The sequence below is a fragment of the Mus caroli genome, chromosome 3 (assembly GCF_900094665.2).
Source record: "Mus caroli chromosome 3, CAROLI_EIJ_v1.1, whole genome shotgun sequence".
Classification (NCBI taxonomy): Eukaryota; Metazoa; Chordata; class Mammalia; order Rodentia; family Muridae; genus Mus; species Mus caroli.
In genome coordinates this window covers 127,505,542-127,531,283 of record NC_034572.1, presented here as the reverse complement: position 1 = coordinate 127,531,283, position 25,742 = coordinate 127,505,542, and the positions used below count along the sequence as shown (strand labels likewise).

General features: G+C 36.9%; 2 long non-coding RNA genes across 3 annotated transcripts in view; both read left to right on the top strand.

Moving 5' to 3' along the window:
- Window positions 1-5,450, top strand: part of LOC110291612 — a 70,595-nt gene extending 65,145 nt beyond the window's left edge. For both annotated transcript variants that reach the window (XR_003836239.1, XR_003836238.1), the window contains exon 7: window positions 5,343-5,450. This is a non-coding gene — a long non-coding RNA (uncharacterized LOC110291612). The remainder of the gene's footprint in view (window positions 1-5,342) is intronic.
- A 15,285-nt stretch (window positions 5,451-20,735) lies between these two features.
- LOC115030634 overlaps window positions 20,736-25,742 on the top strand; it is a 21,131-nt gene continuing 16,124 nt past the window's right edge. Inside the window, exon 1 of the long non-coding RNA XR_003836240.1 lies at window positions 20,736-20,837. This is a non-coding gene — a long non-coding RNA (uncharacterized LOC115030634). The remainder of the gene's footprint in view (window positions 20,838-25,742) is intronic.

The following is a 25,742-nucleotide window of genomic DNA, read 5'->3' as shown; positions in this document are numbered from 1 at the left end:
TTAATGTTTCTAGCACCATGCCTGAGGCTCCCCAGACACTTTTCTAGTTTGAATATACAATTTCCATTACAGTTTATCTACTCAGAGTCTGGTCCCCAGCTGACTGTGCAATTTTACCAAGTCCCAAACTAGGAAATAACAGCTTTTGTCATATTTTCCAGGAAAAGTCTAGGAAACCTAACACTGAGTAGTTTGGAGCTATTCAATAAAAAGATCTGTAGTCAACAATGAGCTAAAATTGAAAATTAACTATTACCGACCTCCTAAATTTATACATATCTTATTTTAAGAAAAATTTTCAAAGTGCAGCCATGATGTTACTCACCAAAGTAACCCTTCCAAAACAGAAAATGTAGCTAATTAATTGAATTTAATATCTACTTTAAGTAGAATGTAAACATTACAAAATGCCATCTTTACTACAACAATTCATAGTGACATGATCAAGAGTCATCTGATTTCAATTCTGAAAATTGAGGCTTAGATTTTGGCAAATGTCCTCAAGGTCACATAGATGTGAGGAGATCTCAATAAATCAATAGCAGATTTTCTGGGAACCCATAAATCTTCCCAGCATATGGAATATATAAAATTCTTATGATAAAATATGTTATATGTTAGTAAGAACAGAGTTATAAAGCACTACTGAAGAATATTCTAGGATGGTGAACATATCTTGACCTTCCACGAGATATAGTTATACAGTAGTTGTTCTACCAGTTTTCTATTTTAGTCATGTGACAAGGCCATGTTTTCCTATTTGTTCAACACATGTGTTGAGGAAAGCTGAATAGTTCAATGAGTGGCTGTATACTACGGTGAGGGAACGATGATAAGAATCGCCTTTGACCCCTGGCCGCTAACAGAGTCTTGAAGGAGACAACACATTTATAATTCTTTTAAAATGTATATCAATAACTGACACTTAAGCTGTATGTGAATAACAAATCCCAGAAAATAGAAACCTACAGAAATACTTGTAAATAAAAACCAACTTTAGCAAAACATTTTATAAATTCTCAACATTCAGATTTTATTATTTTTTAAAGATATTCAGTATTTTTATTAGAAGAAATCACACATTGAATTTACTAGTACTGATTCCTACATATTTCTGTGTATAACGCACACTTCCAAATGTTCTGCACATAATGCCTTGCTCCTTGCTTAATATAATGAACTTGCCTTGTGGTGGTTGGATAAGAATGTTCCTCATTGGCTCACATATTTGAATTTGAACGCTTAGTAATCAGGGGATGGCACTACTTGAGAAGGATTAGGAAGTGTGGCTTTGTTGGAGTAGGTGTGGCTTTGTTGGAGAAAGTGTGCCTCTGGGGTAGGACTTGGGGATTTTAGAAGTTCAAGCTAGGCCCAGTAGCTCTTGCTTTTCTAGCTGCCTATGGGTCTAGATGTAAAACTCTGAGCTACTTCTTCAACACCATGTCTGCCTGCCTGTCATCAATCTCCCTGTCATGTTGACAATGGACTAAACCTCAGAAAATGTAAGCCAGCCCCAATTAAGTGCTTTCTTTTATAAAAGTTGCCATGGACATGGTTTTTCTGACAGCAATAGAATACCAACTAAGACATCAGCTGAGAAAAATAAATAAATTCACCCCCTGATTTGAGAGGAGGAATCTGAGGAAAGAAAAGGCCAGATAACAAATTTGACATCACCTACATTGTGACAGAGCTATGATTCGAACTTAGGTGGTACTCATAATTTGGTGGCACATACCTGTAATTCCAACTACTCAGGAGCTGAGATTAGTGGAGAAAGGTAGATTAGAGGACACTGACTTAGTGAGAGACCCTACAGGGTTTTCAGAGGGGAAATCAGGAAAGGGGATAATATTTGAAATGTAAATAAAGAAAATATCTAATAATAAAAAAGAAAAACAAATAAAGTTTGAAAACAATTAAAGTTTAAAAAAAGATCTAAGACTGTAGCTTTTGATAGCATATTTACCTATACTATGTGAAATCCTGAATTCAGTCTGCAATATTAGGCAAGAGCCAAATATTCCATATGAATACAGATGTGAGATCTCAATTCTGAACTTTGAGGCATCACTGCCTCTCTGCAGACAACTTAAAGTGCTTGCTGTGTACAAAGCATCAAGTGGTAATGTCACACTTTGCTGAAGTGGCTTGGAAATTAACTGGAGAACCACAGCATACTATTTCTACTTATAAATACGTTTTAGCACATATTTAATCATAGTTTTAATGCTATACCTTCTCTCAAACATTGACTTACTCTTGTTAAGAACTGGAAAAGAAGATGAATTATTTCCATGTTTAGTATTATCAAACAGAAAAAACAAAATATTCTGAGTACTATAAATCGTTTGACAGTTCTCTGAGATGGATTCCCTTAGCATCCTCGTCTTATGACACTGTGCACTATGCCAACCCATGTAGCTGAACTCAAGCTGTGTCAGGCACCATCCTCAGCATTAACATCAGGATAAAACTGTTCATAATGCAGACCCAGAGGCCAATCCAATACCAGTGAGTCAAAACTCTGGGAAATTTTCATATCAGTCGACTTTCTGGATGACTCTCATTCATACTTAACGTAAGAAGCACCTGCCTAGTATGAGTTTTATAACATTTGTAAGTTCTGTGTAGCATTATACCTCCTGTTCTTGTCACTGGATTGTTCTGTGACCTGGACTATTTGGAAAAGCCTCAAGAAGGAATTAAAGATAAACTCTCTTCCTTGAAGGACTAGTGGAATGTGGATAAATTGGAAAGATGGAAGGAACCACGGGGGTATTTTCTGAAGATGACACTCACAGCAGCTCCCACATTTACCTTCCCATTATATTTATAATAATTTCACCCTAAAACTCTTTGTGAGACTCTATCTTAGTTCTGTGAATCCTCCAGTGATAAAGATGGATCACCTGCAACATGTCAGCAATTCCTGGAGAGGCTGGTGAGAAGTACTCTGCCAACAATTTCCATCAATAATTAATTTTGATCATTAGTTTTATTTGGACCATGAACAATGGCAGGGTGGCCATAAGAACAGAGAAAAACATAACAGACAAGTAGGAAAAAGCTAGAGATAGTACCCAAGGAGTTGAAGGGGTTTGCAGCCCCATAGGAGTAACAACAATATGAACCAACCAGTACCCCCCAGAACTCCCTGGGACTAAACCATTAATCATAGGAAACACATGGTAGGATTTATGGCTCTAGCTGCATACATAGCAGAGGATGGCCTAGTCGGTCATCAATGGGAGGAGAGGCCCTTGGTCCTGTGAAGGTTCTATGCCCCAGTATAGGGGAATGCCTGGGCCAGGAAGTGGGAGTGGGTGGATTGGTCAGCAGTGGGAGGAGGAAAGGGATAGGGGATTTTCAGAGGGGAAACCAGAAAAATAGATAACATTTGAAATGTAAATAAAGAAAATATCTAATACAAAAAGCAAACGAAATACAAGAAAAACAAACAAAACAAAAAACCTAATCTCTGAGTCTTTTATAGAGCTTCTGTTTTCATCCTTTATATATTTTGTCAGTTGTTTCTATTTATGAGATTTTTGAAGATTCCTTCTATTTGAAAAGAGACCCATGTAGCATAGTTCTTATATACTTTTCTATTATTGTGATAAGACTTAATGATCAATGCAACACAACAGTGTCTATTTGGAGTAGTCAGTGCCCATGGGTTAGAGTCCATGACCATCATAATGGGATCATGGTAGGAGGCAGGAAGACAAGGTACTGGGGCAAGAACTGAGAGCTTATATCATGATCAGAAGCAAGAGGCAGAGAGAGCGAACTGGGAATGCTGTGGGCTTTTGCATTTTAAGGCCATCTTTAGTGACATACATCTTCCAACAAAGGTATACATCCTAATCCTTCCCAAACAGTTCCACTAACCAAACATTCAAATATGTGAGCCCATGGGACCCATTTTCAGACAAATTACCATACCAAAGATTGCCTTAACCATTTGATCCTCCTGCTTCTCCTTCCTAACTGTATTTATGAGAATTCTGAAATTTCTTCTCTAGATAACCAGAGTAATACTACACTCTAAATTGCAAAGCTCACCTCAGTTTTTCAGTGAGAATCATGACACAGGCAAGGAGGCTTGGAAAAGTGAACATTGGAAGGAAAACTACAGGGTTCATTCCAAATGGTCAGAGGACTTTTGGGGGGATGTGTTTTTTGTTTGTTTGTGTGTTTTATTTCATTATTTTTCCACAGAACTAAAAGCTGGGGTGGTGAGGAAGAAGATGTCCAAGAGTAGAATAAAGTTCTTGGACTGCTAATTCCTTTCCATACCACCTCCTTCTTCTGTTTTCTAATTACAAGAAATTGCATAGAACCAAATCATCTATCACAGAAAGTGAGGAGGTTTGTGAACCATGAACTAAAAACTTAGATAAAGATAATGCCTACCACCTTTGAGAAATAACAAGGTTCTTTATGCTTCTCGTGAAAAGAACTACTGAAATGCACATCATACGCATAGACATGTCTCATAAATCTTGTCTATGTGCAATCACCATGCCATGAGCATTGAAACATTGCATGCCGTTTCTTTGTAGTAAAGTACACTAATTCTAGGTAATAAAGGCAACTTATTGCTCAAAGGACCAAATTTTTTTTTGTAAAAAATCGCAAAGTAGGCTCCTTGTGTGCACAGAAAAGCTCTTCCCTAGACTTCAGGTCACTGTGTAAAGTCTCTGTCTTCTTTTGTTTTGTCCTCTTCCCTTTTTGCTCCTCCCCTTACCCCAAGAGATTATGAAAAATACTTGTTGACATCCCTAAATAGAGCAATAATATTAATGCTTAATTATTGGTGTTTTGACTGCATGTAGGTATACTTGAGGGTGTCAGGTTCCCTGGACCTGGAGTTATAGACAGTTGTGAGCTGCCATCCAAGTGCTGAGAATTAAGTATGGGTTCCTTGGAAAAACAGCCACTACTCCTCACTGCTGACCCATCTTTCCTGCCACTAAATTAGAATCTTATTATACAATAAATATACTTGGTTGAAAAGCTGAGTTGCAGTCATAAAAATGGACAGGAAGAGACAATTTAATGTGATATTCATAATACTGAAATTGATAGTTGTGTGTGCACACATACACACAAATATCTGTGTGTCTGTGTGTCTGTCTGACTGTCTGAGTATATGCCATGAATATGAATACTCTTAGAAGCCAGAAGAGGATGTCAGTTCTCCTAGAACTGGTGCTATAGATGCTCATGAACTGCCCCTGTAGGTACTGGGAACCAACTTAAGCTGTAAGGAAGAATAGTTAGTACTTTTAACCTTTGAACCATCTCTTTACCCTTCTCCTCCCTTTTTACTGAAGACAGGTTCTTTCACTGAACTTGAAGGTGATTGATTAAGTTATGTGGGCTGGTCAGTAAGCTTCATGGATCTTCCTATCTCCATCTACTACCCAGCAGTTGGATTACAAGCAGATGTAAGTTCTGGGGAATAGGAACTCAAATGTACTTGTTTAAGAGGCAAGTCTTTTATCCACTGAGATTTCTAAAACCATTAGCTATTGATATTATGGCAATGAAAAAAACTGATTCAGAGATGGCTTTGTATTTTGGAGCCTACATCTTAGGGAACTTGAGTTCCTCCAAATTTTTATCTCATCTCTAAGCTAAACTGCTATGTATGCCTTGGGAATATGCAGCTTTCTATATGTAACTGAAAACAGTCTTTTAGTAACTTCAATATATGCCCAAGAATTTGGAGCACATATATTGCAAAAAAATGCAATTTTTGCAGTCCAACAATCTGGATCCTATCTTATTCATTAAATAAGGACCTGGCAGAGTCCTGAAATATGACCTTTTTCTTTTGTGCTTGGGGTCTGGTTGGAAGAGTGCTTTCTGTAAATCACACTAGCTCATCTACTTCACACAATTGTTTTGCCTTTCACTGCTGTGCTATTACTTAGCTTACTGAAGTCTGTGTTTTACTTTCCTACAGATATCCTGTACATAGGTATAGAGATAACAGTATTTTGTATTGTTGTTGTTTATTATGAAATACATTTAACCAAAAATGTCACAGAGAAGAAGACAATGATTAATGATTTAGGAGAATGTAATTACATACTTATAAACATACATGTATGAGCACAGTGTTGTACCCATGGTTTCTCCAATTTGTCTCCTCTATACACCATATTTCTTATTGACTTGAGAGTAACCCATGATACAGTCTGTAAGTGTCCCTGCCCAAAACTGATGGATAACAAGACAAAAATTATGTTAAATAGTGAAACTAATAGACTTTTACATGAATAAGATATCTTATGGTGTTAATAATTCAAGAAACCAGAATGAGCATTATAGAAGCCACATGACTTCTAAGTATTATCAGAGAGCTTTTGCTCCCTGGATTGTTTTAATCATGATAGTAGATATCTCATATTGCCTTATTGGTTTTTTACTTATTATTTGACCATTTGATTAGAACCTATTTACTGAGTGTCTTATACATACCAGAGACTTGGTTGGATGAAAGGATTTACGAAAGTCATGGAGTAGGTGGGACTTCACTCAATGGGGAAAGATAAAACAGAACACCCTTAGAAGGCCTAGTCATATCTAAGACACCTGAGGCTCTTACCACTGGGGAACTGGCAAACTTTACAATTCCTATGCCGTCCAAAGGTTACTTGGTTATTACACTGAAGCCATCCTATATCCTGCCTTTCTCACTTAAGATTGTGTTGCAGGGAGTCATCATGAAATCCCAAGTTCCTGGGTACTGCAGAGCAGATGAACAAATTTCTCCAGGCTTTTGGATAGCCAGGAGATGTTCCCTACTTTCCTGTACGTACACATGTAACATGCATCTGCCCCTGATTATAGCCAGGCAGCCCATGTAGAGCCTGGAGTTCAGTGGAAATGGATGAATGACATTGCTCACTCATGTTGAATTCCAGGGAGTAACTGAATAGCCTTTTCTAAGTGCCACAGTTGCTCTACTCTTTAGGGAGCAACCAGGTTTCCATGCCCATTCTTTTGTGCCCTCAAGGAGTAGCTAAACATCCTGTTTTTAGAAGATTAGCTTACTATGGTCCTTAGCAGCAGAGACACAGATCACTATCCTACATTTGTGCCCCATAAAGCAGCCTAAAAGAAGTTTGGCTCCAGGAAACTCCATAGCCATCTATGTAGCCCTGAAGGAATGGTATGTACTCTACTGGACACTTCTTGTGTGTCTCAGCTTCTTTATGGACAATTGCACAACTCCATTGTTAGACATGCCATGTTACACTAATCCTAGTGGATAGTGCTAGTATCACACAATCCAGAAAAATTTACAGGTAAATCCCACCCATAGCTAGGCATGCACACCTTGAGCTGCTAATGAATTTGCTTCCCAACTGGGAGCTACATCTCAGACAATGATGTAATTTCAGAATTTCAAAGTCTATGTGTTTAACTATCTGTAGATATAACCAAAGCTGGTTATAAATAAAGAAACAACATAGATGTTATACTTAAAACATTTACCTTACTTCAAAGGCAATGCCACACATCCATGCAGTATTCAAGACATATCTCCAGGAAGGTCTCTTACAAAAAAAACAAACAAATAAGTGAACAATTCTTGACAAAACTTAGAGAGAAAACTTATCTACCCGATACAAAATTACAAATATAAGGACATAAGAATAGTGAAAAAAGGCCTGGCAGTAGTGGTGCATGCCTTTAATTCCATCACTTGGAAGGAAGAGGCAGGTGGAGTTCAAGGCCAGCCTGGTCTACAGAGTGAGTTCCAGGACAGCCAGGGCTACACAGAGAAATCCTGTCCAAAAAAAGAAGAATAGTGAAAAAGGAAACAATATAATAACTCTCTAGCAGCCAAACTCAAATAAAATTGAATCAATTACTTGACTGACAAAGAATTCAAGAGTTATTTTAACAATATAAGACAAATCAATAAAATCAGGAAGACAAGTTAAAATATGAATGAGAAATTCAGCAAAAAGATAAAAATTTGAAAGGGGCCAAACATAAATTTTAGAGCTTAGAAACTCAGCAATAATATGTAGGTGTATATGTATATATGTATGCAAGAATGGACAGATGCATGTATATGTGTGTGTATGCATGTACTTATATGTATACATAATCTAGAGCTTTGAGAACAGAAATAATTGAGGAAATAATTTCTAAGTTTGAAGATAAATGTTTTTAGATAATCAAATGAGTTTTAAATAAAGAGAAAGGAGACAGACAAGGATAAGAGGAATAGAAAAACAAGAAGAAAAGATGGGGTATGGATAGAAGGAACAAGTGGAAAGAAACAGGGAAAAAATAATTTTGAGATGTTAAAAGAATGTCTTCAAGGCTTTTGGGTGAGCATTAAGTAAACAAATGAATGTTTTTACTATAGACAGTTCATCAAGGGGGAAAAAAAGGAAATTAAACAGAAGATGCATTCAAGAAAATGATTTCTAGAATCTTCCCACGTCTGAGAACATATTTGGAGACGACAAGATGTATGAATTCCAATGTCATTAGTAAATTCAACTAACAAGATTTCTGTCTGAATCATATCCCAGACAAACTGTCAAGACCATCAGAGAAAAAGAATTCAAAAATCAATGAGAAACAAGTATGAAGACTCCTCACTGACTCATTACCAGACTTCTCAAAAAACAACCAAACATCAAAAACCAAAGCCAAACCAAACCAAACCAAACCAAAACAAAACAAAACAAAACAAAGCAAAACTAAGAAAAGCTCACAGTTCAAAGGAAAATGAGATGCTATATTCAAAGCCATAAAACAAAAAGACAAGCAAAATATTACATCATGTGGCTATTCTCCAAAAGTTAAGGTGAAATATTTTGCAAGACAAACAAATACCAGGCAATTCAGTGCTGTGTGATTGACCCTGCAGGAAGATCATATAAAGAATTACTGCATCAAGAGTTCAGAAAACAAGAAAAGTTGTTTGCTGACCTTTTGGCTCTTAACAATCTTTCCACCTCCTCTTCTGCCATGTTCTCTAAGAATTGGAGGAATATAGAGTATATAAAACTAAAACATAAAGATGAGCAACAAAAGAAAGCTACAGGAATATATAATATATAATGTATATACAAAAAATAAAACATTAACAGAATGACAGAAGCTTGTCTGTTTATCAGTAATAGTCTTGATTATAATTGGAAGAGACAGATTGGCTGAGTAGAATAAAATAGTAAGTCCAACAAGATAGTGTCTATGAGGAACATCTGACCAGAAAGCAAATGGATGGAAAAAGACATGGCACATAAATAAAAATAACTGTTAATAGAACAGTAATAAAATTTAAAGCAAAATATACAAGAGAATAATGAAGAATTACTATGAAATGAGAGGGATAGAATTAGCAACAGAAACTAGTAATTATATAGTTTTGCACTGAATACTAGAGTCCCTAATTATACAAAGAAAATATAATTAGCTCTAAGATTATAGCTCCTCCTACAAAACACTTAGAAATTTCTATATCCCACACTTATCAGTGAACAGATACTCCAAACAAAAACCAATAAAGAATTAAAAACATATTAAAGCTTTGATGTAGAAGAAATAGACTTAACATACACATACAGAATGTTTTATTCAGGATCTAAAGAATAAGAATTCTTGTCATCACATGGAATACTACCCAGGAGGAGCCACATGATAACCTATAAAACAACTCTCACTAAACTCAAAATAAATGGAAATAAAATGTGCATCTTCTTTGAACACAACCTAGTAAAATTAGAAATGGAAAAAAGAAATCTTAAAATATTCACACTTAAAAATCAAACATTAAACATTTTAAATGACTGGTGGATCAGTGAAGAAATCAAAATGAGGGTTAAAAAACTCTGAAGACATTGATAGAATCACAGAAAGAAAACACGATATATACATATATATTTATGTATATATGTATATATCTATATCTTCTATCTATCTATCTATCTATAAATAAACATGAATAGAAAAATGTATGGCAAGGAACACTTACATTTAAAAAAAGTGAAGTGTCCCATAAAAAGAAAGAAGCTGAGGAGGAGGGTGACCCTGTAGGAGGACAAGCAGTCTCAATTAACCTGGACCCCCAAGATCTCGCAGATACTGGCACACCAACCAGGCAGTATACACCAGCTGATATGAGGCCCCAAAACATATACAGCAAAGGACTGCCGGGTTTGTGTTCAATCAGAGATGATGCACCTAATCCTCAAGAGACTCGAGGCCACAGGGATTTTGGAGGTCTGGGGAGGGAGGGTAGAGACATCCTCATGGAGACAGGGGCATGGGGAAGAGATATGGGATGTGGAACAGTCAGAGGGTGGACCAAGGAGGGGGTAATAAAATCTGTAGTGTAAAGAAATAATAAATAAATAAATATTTAAAAATAGAATAATAGGATAGAAAAATAGAAAATTAGAATAATAAAAAATAAAATAAAAAAGTACAATTCAAGAACCTAGGAAAGCAAGAAGTAAAATCTAAAATTAGTAGGAAATATATAACATAGACAACAGAAGAAATTAGTATGTTTGTGTGTATGTTACCAGTGAAAGAATGGGATATGGCTTCTTTATGAAGAAGCATCAGGAAAGTTGGCAAACTACAGGCTAAATTAATTAAGATAAGAAGAGGGAACCAAACTAACAAAATAGAGAACTTTCTAAAAATTATTAGGGACAATTAAAGTCGATTATACGCAATAAACTTGGGTAACCTAAAAGAGATGTATAAATTTCTGAATACATACAAGCTACCAAAATTAAACCATGAGGATGTCAAAATGTGAGTGAGCCAATAACAATTCATGAGAGAGAATTAACAGTAAAACATTTCCCCAGAAATCATAGCCAAGAAATAGATGGTTCCACTGACCAATGTTACAAACTTTTAAAAGCTTATATGAATTCTTGGTGGATAGCTATAAAGTATTGAAAGTATGCCATGCTCTGAGGCCAGCATTCCCTCACACCTAAACCATAGAAGGCAACAAAACAAGAGGGAGACAACCAAAAGTCCCTATTGAACAAGATGCGAAAATTCTCAACAAAATATTTGGAAGTGAGGATAATAACAAACCAAGGTCCAGTGTGTCTTAGAGATGCCAGGACCCTTCAATACTTGCATATCAGTATGAAACAGGATCTCAGCAGAATAAAAATTCACAACTTTGATCATTTTGATAGATGTAGATAAAGATGGGCTATTTATAACTACGTAGTAAGTATTTATCCTTAAACCCACATGAGTGTATTCCTCATCCCTCATCAAGAAAACTTCTCTTTGCAACAGGTGGAGACACAGAAAATCAGAAGCAATCAAAATGCAGTTATGGAGCTCAGTCCCAACAATTACCTCTCCAACTCCCTCACCTATGGCTCACTGAAGAGGGCTCTTCATTGCAGAAGAGAGTGTGGAAAGATTGGAAGAGCCAGAAGGTTGAGGAAGTTGCTATGGGATGGAGTTTGCTCTGAGATGGTGTCTCCTAGGAATGTCAGAAGGGCTAGACCAATAAATATCCTTTCATGGTTAAAAAATACTATAAAACTGAGGTCTGGAAGGAATTTATCCTAACATAGGGGATACGTGTGGAAATTTTCTAGCTTCTATCATTATAAACAGAAGGAAAGCTGAAATTGTTGTACAGAGACAGTGGTTCGAGACGCCTTTGGGGGTTGAATGACCATTTCACAGAGGTTGCCTGAAACCATCTGAAAAGAAAGATATTTATATTATAATTCATAACAGTAGCAAAATTACAATTATAAAATAACGAAATTTATGGTTGGGGGTCACTACAAAATGAGGAACTGTATGAAAGGGTCTCAACATGAAGATGGTTGAGAACCACTGGTCTAAGATGAGAAATAAGACAAAGATTCCATCTTCACAACTCATATTTAATGTAGTATTGGAAGTTTAGGCCAAGAAATAAAACAAGAAAAAGAAATGAAGGACATCCAAATAGAAAAGGAGCAAATCAAATTACTTCTGTTTATAAAATTATGACTACACATATAGAAAATCGATTTCCTCCCTGCAAAAATTTTTACAGTGATAAATTTAATAGTTACAGGCTATAAAACCACCATAAAAATAAGTAGCATTTTGTACTTTATTAATAAAGTTTCTAAGAAACCAAAGAAGCAATCTCAAAAACAGATGTAAAAAATACATAAAAGAAAATTTTAAACAAGGAAATTAATGATCTCTGCAAAAAAATTAACAAAACACTGTTGAGATAAATTGAAGATGACACACAAAAAATGAATAGAAATCCTACATTATGCTTTTGGAATGAAAATTAATAATATTAATATATTAAGTGTTCCTACCAAAATATCATTAAGATTTTTCATGTAGAAAACCCACTCCAAACAAATTTTATGAAACTACTAAAGAACTTAAAAATAGCAAAAAGAGTTAGTTCTGAGCAAAACAAACAACACCGGAGATATTGCAATGTCTGCTATGTAAACATACTTAGTATTACTAAAGAAAGTAGAGAGTGACAGAAAGCAAAACATAGGTGAATGACCTGAATTGACTTTGCCCCAATATATTGTATAAATTGCTAACAAGAATATGAAAAAAAAACTTATCATCAGAGAAATGCAAATTGAAACCTCCTCAAGATAGCATATTACCCCTATTAGAATGCATATCCTAAAAAAGAACAAACATGGGTTAGCAAAGATGAGAAATTGGGAACTCTCATGTAATGGTGGGAATACAAATTAGGACATAAGTGAAAACAGTATGGAATATAATAAGGAATTTCTCTACAAAGCTATAAGAAAAGCCTTATATAATCTATGAATCCCAGTACTGCTAAGGAGTCAAAGGAAATGACATCATCATTGGGCATGCTGCACTAGCATGCTGGCTGCAGAATTTTCAAAATAACCCGTACATCGAATCAGCCTATGTGTAAGATAAATGGACAAGGAAAATGTGGTGGAAATATATAACAGAGTGAAAGCAATGAAGAGAACAGAAGTCTGTGGATTGTAGCATGATTGAAGACATTAAAAAGAGTGAAAACTCAGACACAAAAGCTGAAGTCACATGCTCTCTCCTATGGGTGCTAAAGTTGATTTCACAGAGAATAAAATAATACCAGAGGCTGCTTAGGATTACACAGAGTATTGTTAGTTGGTTTCCAGTTAGCAGTTTGATATGGGGAATAACCTCTAATATTTTATAGCATAGATAATTACTATGTTTCTTAACAATTAATTGAACATTTCAAAATAGATAGCAGAGGGAAATTTGAATGCTCAAATATTGTAGGAAAAGTTTTAGATATGTCACTTATATTTCCATGCTACAAACATGTATGGTTGTGTTTGTTTTTGTCATCCCTCTGTAACTAAAATCCTTCACAGAAGTAACTTGAAGGGGATTTACTTCAGCTCAAGGTTTCAGAGGGCTGTCATTGATTTTTGAGAAAGGAAGCACAAAAAAGAGCAGTTTGGTTCATATTGGTGAAAGCTGTTCGCATCGTAATGGATGAGGAAGCAGAGCCAGGTAGCCTGCAAAGGGAATGCCTCTCCAGACCTACTTCTGCCAGATTGGCCCCATTCTGCAAAGTTCCTGCAACCTCCCAAAAGAGCACCATCAGCTGGGAAAGAAGCCAAACAAGACTTCATAACGTGAACTTCTGAGGACTAATTCAGAGGGAAATCACACACTATGAATTAACTAAAAATAACAATAAAGGAGGAAAATCATTTTTCTCAGTGGTGCAGCTATTGATAAGCTCCATCCATCCCATAGAAACAATACAAGTTAAATTAAGTGGGGGTATTCATGTATAAATACAAATAAAAATGTATGTTAATACAAATATATTACAAATAATATATGTTCTTACAAATATTACATTACATATATACAGAGAGAAAGAAACTACTTAGTTTTCAGAAAGAGATAAACATCGTTCCTGACTACATTAATAATGTTACTATCCTTATGAACACTGAGAGCGGTTACATGAGAATAGTTGTAATTTAATATTTAATATTTCCTTTTCTTTGTGATTGGCATGTCCATTTCTACATGTAGTTTTTATGAATTCATTTTCAGATTATTTCTTATGTGGCTGTAGACTTCAGTGTCCTGTGAGTTACAAGATGGCCACCAACAATGAAAAAATAGTTTATCTCTTTTATATTGTCACAAAGGATATATTCAAAATTATGGGAACAATTTAGAGACTTATTTTCTCATGATCTCAAATATTTTGATTTACACTCAAGTACTAACAATTCTTTCAATGTTTTCTGTTGCTCACTGCTACAGTCATGTTTTTTGAATTAATCCTGTAGAGATTGTATAGTTATCAAGGCCTCCAAGGTTGTCATATCATTTTTTGCCTGTTTATTTTCCCCCCAATCCACGTGTAAACATTAAACGAGGTAATCATATCATACCCTTAATGAATGCTGCTGTGTGTCCTTCCTTGTCATGATGTTGTCTGAGATCTTTCCTATATCTTTATATCTATGTGAAGGATTAATAAGACCTACACTTGTTCCAGTTATGATCTTTTTTCACTATTCATTTCCCATCAAGTTTTTAAATATAAATTTATAAATACAAAGAGAAAATAACCTTGGATAGTTCTGAGTAATTACAAACTAAACCAATTTCACAATTCCATAATGGAAGAAACTTTTTCAATGATCTTAACCATAGTTTTTGGGATTTTCTTTCATCTACCTAATACAGCTGTTTCTTGAGTTTTATTTATATGTATAGAAGTGTTCATTTTATTTTTATTCTCTTCTTACTGCTCCTGTATTAACAATTCCATCTTTTCTGGACCTCAGATTTGTCTCCTCATTAGTTTGCTCTCAGTCTTAGGTCAAGACAATGTTTAGTAATATCCTGAAAAAAATAAGTACACTGGGAATTTCTGAAGATCTTGTATGCCTACTACTGTATTTATTACACATACAGTTGATTAGCCTGTAACTGGCTTATCTGGGTATCTTCTCAAAATGATTCATCTCAGAATGTTGTTATCCTGTGTTTTTGATTTGTTTTAGTTTGGGTGTTTAAAGACCTTATAACACTTGTAACCAAGGCTGGCTTGGAAACCCACAACTGCTGTAGCAGATCCTTTGTCACAGGGTTCCATACCCAAATAGCGCCAGGAGGGAGCAAACCTCCCAGGAGTGTAGACAGGCCTGTGAATGCAGGTAGAACCACCACTGCTGCTCAGAGGAACCTGCATGGAACCCTTAAGAACCTAGGGGTGTCAAGGACAGGGATAGGAGCCTTCCTGTTTCCATCTCTACCAGTAGAAAATCCTCTGCCACAGGGCTCCAGGGAGGGAGGGAGCCTCCTAGGAATACCTGCATACCTGAGAGCACAGGGAAGACCACAACTTCTCTTCAAATTCCTGGCCCAAGAGGGACTCTCACTGAACCATCAGGACACAGGAACCAAGGATCAGCTGGGAACAAGATTCTTCTGGTCTCTGTCTGCACCCAAAAGCTTACCCTGTACCATACCCAAATTCCTCATGGAGAGATCTGGTCTCCCAGGAGTACTGACACACAGGCTTACAGGAAGGACAAGACAAAGTCAGAGACAGCAAGACCAGCTAACATCAGAGGCAAAAGGCAAGCACAAGAACATAAACAACAGAAAACAAGACTACTTGGCACCATCAGAACCCAGTTTTCCCACCACAGTGAACCCTGGCTAGCCCCAACACACCAGAAAACAAGACTCTGATTTAAAATCACATCTCATGATGATGATAGAGGAATTTTAGAAGGACATAAATAACTCCCTTAAAGAAATACAAGAGAATACAGGTAAAGAGGTAGAATATCTTAAAGAGGAGACACAAAAATCCCTTAAAGAATTACAGAAAAACACAACCAACCAGGTGAAGGAACTGAACAAAACCATCCAGAATCTAAAAATGTAACAAGAAACAATAAAGAAATCACAAAGAGAGCCAACCCTGGAGATAGAAAACCTAGGAAAAATACCAGGAGTCGTAGATGCAAATATCACCAACAGAATACAAGAGATAGAAGAGAGACTCCCAGGTCCAGAATATTTCATAGAAAACATTGACACAACAGTCAAAGAAAATGCAAAATGCAAAATGCAAAAAGCTCCTAACCCAAAACATCCAGGAAATCCAGGACAAAATAAGAAGACCAAACCTAAGTATAATAGGTGTAGATGAGAAGGAAGATTTCCAGCTTAAAGGGCCAGTAAATATCTTCAACAAAATTATAGAGGAAAACTTCCCTAGCCAAAAGAAAGAGATGGCCATGAACATAAAAGAAGCCTACAGAACTCCAAATAGATTGGACCAGAAAAGAAATTCCTCCCTTCACATAATAATCAAAACACCAAACACAGTAAACAAAGAAAAAATATTAAAAGCTGTAAGGAAAAAAGGTCAAGTAGCATGTAAAGGAAGACCTATCAGAATTACACCATACTTCTCACCAGAGGATATGAAAGCTAGAAGATCCTGGGCAGTTATTATACAGACCCTAGGAGAACACAAATGCCAGCCCAGACTACTATACCCAGCAAAAATCTCAATTACCATAATTGGAGAAACCAAGATATTCCATGACAAAACCAAATTTACACAATATCTTTCCACAAATCCAGCCCTACAAAAGATAATAGATGGAAAATGCAAACACAAGGAGGGAAAGTACACCCTAGAAAAAGCAAGAAAGTAATCTTCTTTCAACAAACCCAATATAAGATAACCACACAAACATAAAGATAACATCAATAGTAACAGGAAGCAAGAATCATATTTCTTAACATCAATGGACTAAATTCCCCAACAAAAAGACATAGACTAACAGATTGGATACATAAGAGACCTCATAAAATTGCAAAGCTTCTGTAAGGCAAAAGATGCTGTCAATAAGACAAAAAGGCCACCAACAGATTGGGAAAGGATCTTTACCAATCCTAAATCTTATAGGGGATAATATCCAATATACACAAACAACTTAAGAAGCTGTACTCCAGAAAAATCAAATAACCCCATTAAAAAATGGGGTACAGAGCTAAACAAAGAATTCTCAACTGAGGAATACTGAATGACTGAGAAGCACCTGAAAAAATATTCAAAATCCTTAATCATCAGGGAAATGCAAAGCAAAACAACCCTGAGATTCCACCTCACACCAGTCAGAATGGCTAAGATAAAAAATTCAGGTGACAGCAGATGCTGGCAAGGATGTGGAGAAAGAGGAACACTCCTCCATTGCTGGTGGGATTTCAAGCTGGTACAACCACTCTGGAAATCAGTTTGGCGGTTCCTCAGAAAATTGGACATAGTACTACCTGAGAACCCAGCAGTGCCACTCCTGGGCATATACCCAGAAGATGCTCCAACATATAGCAAGGACACATGCTCCACTATGTTCATAGCAGACTTATTTATAATAGCCAGATGCTGGAAATAACCCAAATGTCCTTTAACAGAGGAATGGATACAGAAAATATGACACCTTTACACAATGGAGTACTTCTCAGCTATTAAAAAACATTGACCTCATGAAATTCTTAGGCAAATTGATGGAACTAGAAAATATCATCCTGAATGAGGTAACCAGTCACAAAAGAACACATGTGATATGCACTCACTGAGAAGTGGATATTAGCCTAAAAGCTTAGAATACACAAGATACAATTCACAGACCACATGAAGCTCAAGAAGAAGGAAGAGTAAAGTGTGGATGCTTCAGTCCTTCTTAGAAGGGGGAACAAAAACTTACAGGATGAAATATGGAGACTGAAGGAAAGACCATCCAGAGACTGCCCCACGTGGCTTTACATCCAATGTCCAGACACCAAACCCAGACACTATTGTGGATGCCAAGAAGTGCTTGCTGACAGGAGCCTGATACAGCTGTCTCCTGAGGGGCTCTTCCAGTGCCTGACAAATACAGAGGTGGGTGTTCTCAGCCAGTCATTGGACTGAGCACAGGGTCTCCAATGGAGAAGTTAGAGAAAGGTGTGAGGGAGCTGAAGAAATTTGCAGCCCCATAGGAGGAACAACAATATGAACCAACTAGTACCCCCAGAGTTCCCAGGGACTAAACCACCAACCAAAGAATACACATGGAGGGAGCCATGGCTCCAGCCACATATGTAGCATAGGATGGCCTTCTTGGGCATCAATGGGAGGAGAGGCCCTTGGGCCTGTGCAGGCTCTTTACCCCAGTGTAGGGGAGTGCCAGGACCAGGAAGCAGGAATGGGTTGGTTAGTGAGCAGGGGAATGGGAGTGGGAAAAAAGGGGTTTTTGGAGGGGATACTGGGAAAGGGAGTAACATTTGAAATAAGAATAAAGAGAATATCTAATTAACAAAAAAATAAAGAAAACCCATAACTATCCTCCTACCTTATCTCAAGTGCAGGGGTTACAGGCTTCATTACCTACCACTCTTAGTTTTTGGGGTCAACTTCAGAAAATCTTGTGTGTTGGTTTCTAGGTTTGTTTTCTATTTCTCACAAAGCGTTGAGATGGTCTTTTAGGGACAAGTGATGGATTGAGCTTTCTTATTCTGTTTTCAACCCTCTCTCTAAATTATGGAAAATATTTATAAATAACTTGTTTATTTTTTGCCTTTTGCTTTTTTCTATTCTCTCTCTAAAATCTATATGTTAAACTATTAACTTTTCAGAGTTATCCCAATTTCATTAGCGATCTGTCTACTGTATCTTTCCTTAGTTTGGAGCGGCTTCCTATGTTTTATTATTTAGTCTCTTAGAGAAATCTTTGTCCCTGACATTATTTCCTACATTATTGTGTCCATTTTTTCAGTCTTAATTCTTATTTAAAATTTGGAGCAGCTTCACCATTTATATGAAGATTTAACATAACTTTTTAAATTTTTACTTTTCTTTAAGGATTTCTTTACTTTCTGAGTTCTTAAGTCATTCTCCAAAATCCATTTACTGTGTGTTTATTTGGCTGTTCAATCATATTGAACGTGCAAGACCAGAATATTGCTTGATTGTGCATGGACTTATTTACTGATTCTTTATTTAGAAAAACAACACAACAACAACAACAAAAAACAAAAGCAAAGCATTGGTTGGATCACGTTAGGAGAGGATCTGCTGTGTTTAATGCCTCTATGACTCTTTCTCCTGAAATAAAACATCTGTTCTCTTATAGAGATGGTATTGGCCAGGATGCTCAGATTCAAGTGGGATGGGATCTGAGAGTCTCACCTGATTTTTATCAAAGATTTTTTTTTAATCCATAGATATTATTCATCATGACATTCTCTACCTTCAGCTCTACTTCTTTGTTGTAGATACAATAACGGTTAAAACCCTGAATTGGCGGGATATGATGTAGTACATTTTCTTGAAATTGGGGGTGTAAAATGTGCCTCAATCTTCATGGCAAGGACAATACAGGAACAAGGGATCTGCAAGAAGAATTTTAATCAACTTGATCTACCAATGGCACGTGGTGCGTGATGTATCAGCATCAGATCATAACAGCACAATCTAGAACGTTATCAGGAACATGTGGAGGTCAGATGACAACTCGCGGGAACTGGTTTTCTTCTTCTACCATGTGGGTTCCAGGTGTAGAACTCAGGCAGTCAGGCTTGGTGGGAAGCCTTTATTTAAGGTCATTTTTCAAACATGATATTTTTAGGTTGAATTCCCTTCTCATTTTTGATAGAATAAAGAATGCCTGATCCAATATTATTAAATTATATCTAATTTTGAATTGATGATAACTATAACAGCAATGACCAGGTCAAGATTAGCTGCTAATTCTCTCCTTGAATCTATCCAAAAGTACTTGTTAGTTATAATAGCTAACATTTCTCAAGGGCTCAGTATATAATAAGCTAAGTCTTAAGTGATTCATACGTAAAAGTATATTAATCCATTAAAACCATGCAACGAAGTGACATTATAACACAAACATCAGGCTCCAGATTCCAGTTTCTGAATTAACAACCTATTATATCCCTGCATTTGACTGATACCATTGTTGAGTTACAAAAGATAATTAAGAAAGGGTTCTAAAACATGAGCTCTTCCAGATCCAAAATGGGAAACTGAGGCCCCTCTACAACATCCCTAGAAGGTTCTCTTTGAACTTTTATGAGCTGTCATACTCAAAATTCAGCTGCCATTCCCCATGGTCAGGCAGAGCCAGCATCAGCTCAGAGTGGAATCAAAGCAGGGTGCAAAGGGTTTCCAGGCAACTTGCACCAGTAACCTTGACCTGACAGCCTCAGTTTTCATCTTGCTCTCTCTCTGGTTTCCTCATACAAATCTTTTCTGCCCCTTTCAAGCATCTTCTTGTGGCTTCACATGATGAAAGAAGAATTAAAACCTGTTTCCCCGAGGCCAGAAATAAGCCACCTTTACAAGTTGATATCCATGTATTGTTTCCTTAAACTCCCACCCCTCCAGTTCTTAAGCAAATGAAGGTTGTATGCTTTCAGGAGGCAAATTAAAATAGTGTTTTCTTCTGTTTACTTGTCATTCTGGAAAATCTGTGCTTCCTTTTGATTGATAAATAAATAAATAAATAAATAAATAAACGAAACGAAAACTAGTTTTGCGAAGCCAAGGTCAAGAAATCCTTTTCTCGCTTCTCTCTGCTGGAAAATCATGGTCGCTCTTCACTGGGCTACCTCATCATCATCATCATCATCATCAGCAGCAGCAGCAGCAGCAGCAGCAGCAGCAGCAGCAGCAGGTGACTGTCAGCTAAGTCAAGCACCAAGGACAAGGAGTTCCTCTTTTCTTCATGCTGCTTTCTGTGCAGGTAAAATGAAAAATCAAATCCTTTCCTGTCCCTGCATCATTGTCCTTTCTGAACATGGCATTAACTCCCACAAAAGAGCCTGGTGGCAAAGGGGGTGATTAGCTAGATAGGCTCTAACAGCTGGGCTCCAGGAGACTGAAGTGAGGTGGAGGAGGGGCCGTCCCTCACAGGTCCTGAGTCTGGTAGTTCTATCAGCGCTGCAACAGCGGCAGCAGATGAAAAGCTTCCAGAGGTGGGGGCAGGGGAGAGCCCAGATTGTAAACATCTCTTGCCTGTTGCCTAGAAGCGGTGGCTGCAAACAATCTAAAGACTGAGCCTAGATTTTCAAATTTTCCTCTCTATGCAAAGCTCCGATTCCTTTTTAAAATGTGCGGCCATTTTACGAGGTCATCCTCTCACATGCAGTGTGTGCATACATCCTAGCTTCCTCCCTCCACCACAGGTAATTGCTAACATTAAGTGGCCAACTGTTGTTTAACAAAATCTTGTTAATGTTAGGACATTAATTAAGAGGCTTAAAAAAAAAAACTTATGATGGCTAGCTTATAGGAGGTACTTATATTTATAAGAAGCAACAGAAAAATTTAAATGTTCATTATTTGTTTATGGTATAATTTCGATGATTCCTGAATAATATGCTTCTCACACAGGCTGTGATAGACAACGAGTATTTGGTATGATAAATTAGTAAAATATGTGGTATGAGCAATGTTTTAGGTTTTAGGAGGAAAAATGAACTGCTAAAGATTATATGTGTGCAAGTTGGTGTCACACACACACACACACACACACAAAGGGAGGGGGGATGTGTAAGAAAAGGGCACTGTGGTAATAGTGGAAGATTTTAATTACCTCAGTATAGAACAGGATTACATCAAGTGGAGGAAATAAGGCTGGATCTAATGCCAAGCTGATTTCCAATTTACTGTGTACATCTCCCGGAAAGGAAGAATGCTAGGTTTAAGATTAAATAATACTTGGGACTCAAAGCGAAGATGGATAAGATACAGGAGCAGTGAGTGATTAGATCCCATTAAGCATAGTATTTGATCTCAAATAGAAGCTAAAGGTATTTAGAGACAACGTGGAAATTTAGGAAGATAGGAAAGAAAAACACAGCATATAATCATTAATTCAGAAAAAAAAATGCAAACCAGAGAATTGCGGTCAGGGTAAATAGCAGGGAAGTGGCTTTTTCAAACCCAGTATCACCCTGAATGCGTCTTACCAGTGAGCAGTAAATGCATTTAGCCTTTCACTGCATCAAAGTGGGAAATGATTCTTTTCGAGAATGACGCAGCGTTTCTTTTCCTGTCCCTTTCCGTGATTCTAATTTTTTAAAGGACTAAAAAATAAGATCCTCTCTAATTGGAAGGAAACTCTAAAAAGAACTGAGTGTAGAAAGGGGGCCAAAGTGAACAGAGTTGAGGACAAAGTTGACATTAAAAGCCTTCAATCCAGGGAGGCAGCCGTGGGGCCATTAAGGGGATGAGAGGAAGTCAGTGAGAGATGAGGCTGTCTTGCCTGAAGCCTGAACTGAATCCTCTGCCTGGGTATTTACAGAAGCAGCTGAAGGTCACATCCTGGAAACTGGGATCCATCTTCTTGAGGAAAAAAGTAAAATGTTAAAAGGATTTTATGATCGGGTAAGAGCAGATCATTGGGCAATTAGAACGATTAGAAGTCGACACGGCACAAGACCCAGGTTAAGTGTGTCTCAGAAATCCGAGAGAGAAGCACAGAAGACAGGAAATGACTTCTGCAGCATTTCCTCATGGCGTGCTCAAGAAGCTGAACCAGCAGTGTTTAGTGGCTCAGCACAGGGTATTGAAAAGAAATCCCAAGGACCTTTCAAAATCTGCTTAGCAAAAATCCGAATCATGGCCAGAAAGCAAGTAGTGCCTGCCATTGTTTTGCCACCTAAAGACATGCACGACCTGGGTGGAGTTAACGTCAGCTCTACAGTTAAAAGTATTGGAACATGCATTCGTAATTCTACAGAGGTGAACGTGGAAGTTGGTCACTTTTTCTAAAATTCTTATATACCGCTCCTCGAAAACTTGCTGTATTCAATGAGGCAGGAGAATAAACAAGAGTAAACCTGAACTACCTCTAGACTGAAAATAGGTTAGCATGTAAAATGGAAAGGAACCATCCTCACAGATCCTGGTCCAGTTTTTATTGCCAAAGAGTCACCATCACCATCACCATCACCATCACCATCACCAACAGCATTAGCAATCATTAGTGTCATCATCAATGTCATCATCGTTGTCGCCATCATCACCGACAGCATCGGCATCATTAGTGTCACCATCGGTGTCATCATCGTCATCACCATCATCACCAACATCATCATCATAATCACCATCATCACGATCATCACCACCATCATACACAGCGATGAAATGGTCAGAAGGGAGAAGGATGAGAGGAGTTGCTCAGTCTCAGGGTCGAGATTTCACACGTGTACCTGTGCACACGCCCTGGCATGCATGTGAAGATCTAACTATAACTTTCAGGAGTCAGTTCTCCTACCTTGTAAGTTCCAGGGATCAAACTCATGCCATCAGGCTTGGCTGCAAGCATCTTTATGCATTATGTTGTCTCACCCGTTTATTATTATTATTATTATTATTATTATTATTATTATTTATTACTATTATTATTATTACTATCCAATGTTAGAGGATGTGCTTAGAATGAGCAACTGCTTCACCCTCTAAGCTTTAGCTATGTTTCTCTGAAGGAAATAAAATGCAAACATTCACTAAACTGGGGAGTTAAAACTTGAAGAATAAATTGTGTTATTTAATGTCTCCTAATCATTTAAGTACTGCATTACATTTTCTTTGCCCTTTCTCTTCTTGACTCCTATAAATGTGTACTGGATTTCCTTGACAGATTGGAAGACTTAATGTTAGAACTTGCATATATCTCATGACTGGTTTCAAGAAATCTTCCTTCACTTGGTATCCATGTATAGTGTTACCCAAGCTAAAGTGCCTGGAGGTCTCAGAGATATAGAAATACAGAGGAACATCACAACATGAGCAAGTCAAGGAAAAGGTGAACTACAGAAAAAAGTGACATTTTCCAGGTGAAGGTGAAATGAGAAAGATATTTAAACATAAAACCTAATCTCCAAAATCAATCAGGGAGATGAGGTCATGCAGAGAATCACAGAAACAACAACATGACCAGATCGCTTCCATCAGTGTGGATTTTCATATCTCGTTTTTACCAAACCCTGGCACGGTTACTGCATTTCATCCCCAAAACTCTGTTAAGATGTAAAGAAAAAAGCAGGAAGTAGAATGAATGTAGGGGAGAGCTAACAGCTTAGGAAAAGGATGTAATTAGAGGATTATACATTTGTTCAGTTTTTGAATGATTACCAGGAGTCATAGAATCCCAAAATGATAATTCCGTTGCTTGTGAAAATAAAACTATAAGGTGAAATGAGATTGTGAGGAGAGTGGACAATCGTGGGATGATTTACTCCATTTAGCTCAGAGGGAACACAAGGAATACATGTCACTTATGAAAGACATAAGCTTATTGTTCTGGGAACTGCCCTGTGTGGTTCAGCTCTAATCTGCTTCATTATTTACTGATTTTGAACACACCAAAGAGAGGCTTTCCAAGTATATCAAAATCTATTCTTGTATTCTCTTCTCCATATTTTTTTGTTAATATTATCTCAGTTTCCTCAGTTTTCTTATGATGCAAATCACAGCTGAATTGTTCTGAAGGAAATTTCTCTAATAGGATGTAGTATATCATAGAATATGATATGTCAGCTATACTTGGGTTATCTCCTATTGTGTCATCACTAACTACAAGAGAAAAGTCTTTATTCCTGAAAGAGGGGAATGTTAGAAACTCCCTGAGAAAAGGCAGGTGTTTGCCTGGAATGAGATGGGACATGGAAGGGATGAGATGGGAGCTATGAGGGGCTCTGTAAGATAGGAATACTGATGGGCATCTTATATTTCATGGGCCACAGTACTAAAAGAGGGCTTGAGGCACAATAGAGAGTTCTCACACTTGAACCTTGGCTCACAAAACGTCTATGTTTATTATTCAGCCATTAGAAAAATGATTATTCTATCTACTTTATTCTAAAAACTGGCTCTCTACTGAAATGAAAATTTATTTTTGCATGCTACCTACTGTTGCTACTAGCTGTGTAAGTAAATTTAAAGTCAGAGTAGATTATACCAACATTACTAAATTTTGTTAAAAAATTATTCATTATGAATTTAAAAAATAACTGAACTGAAAAAAACTATTCATCATGACTCTGCGAATAAGCCTAGAATCTGAGTCACTTTAACCCTCAAAGAAGTAGTGAAAATGAGTATGTCTATGTATAAATATGTATATATATATTTGTATGAATGTGTGTGTGTGTAATTGACTTCAGCAAAATAAAGTTCTATGCCAGAAATGGCTTTGAATTGCCTACTGATATTTGTCAAATCAATAAAAATACAGTTCAATTTATTTTAACTATAGAACTTATAATACAATCCTTACTCACAACTGATGAAATATAAGCAATAAAACTTCAAAATAAGTATAAGGTAAGTAGCAATAAGTAGTATTAAAGTAGTTGTCGATATACAACAGCGTCCTATAAATGACTATGAAGCAAATGAAGGTTTATGGAGAAATATTTCTGTAAAATCTTGAAATCAGTTTTTCCTGGAAAGAATGAAAGCTTGAAGAGAAACTACTAGGATGGAAATATATGAGCTATTGGCATATATTATTGATTTATCTGAAAGAAAATATTTCATTTTGAGGTTTAAATTGTTCACTTGGTTATGTGTGTGTCTGTAAGTTGTATCTCTCTCTCTCTCTCTCTCTCTCTCTCTCTCTCTCTCTCTCTCTCTCTCT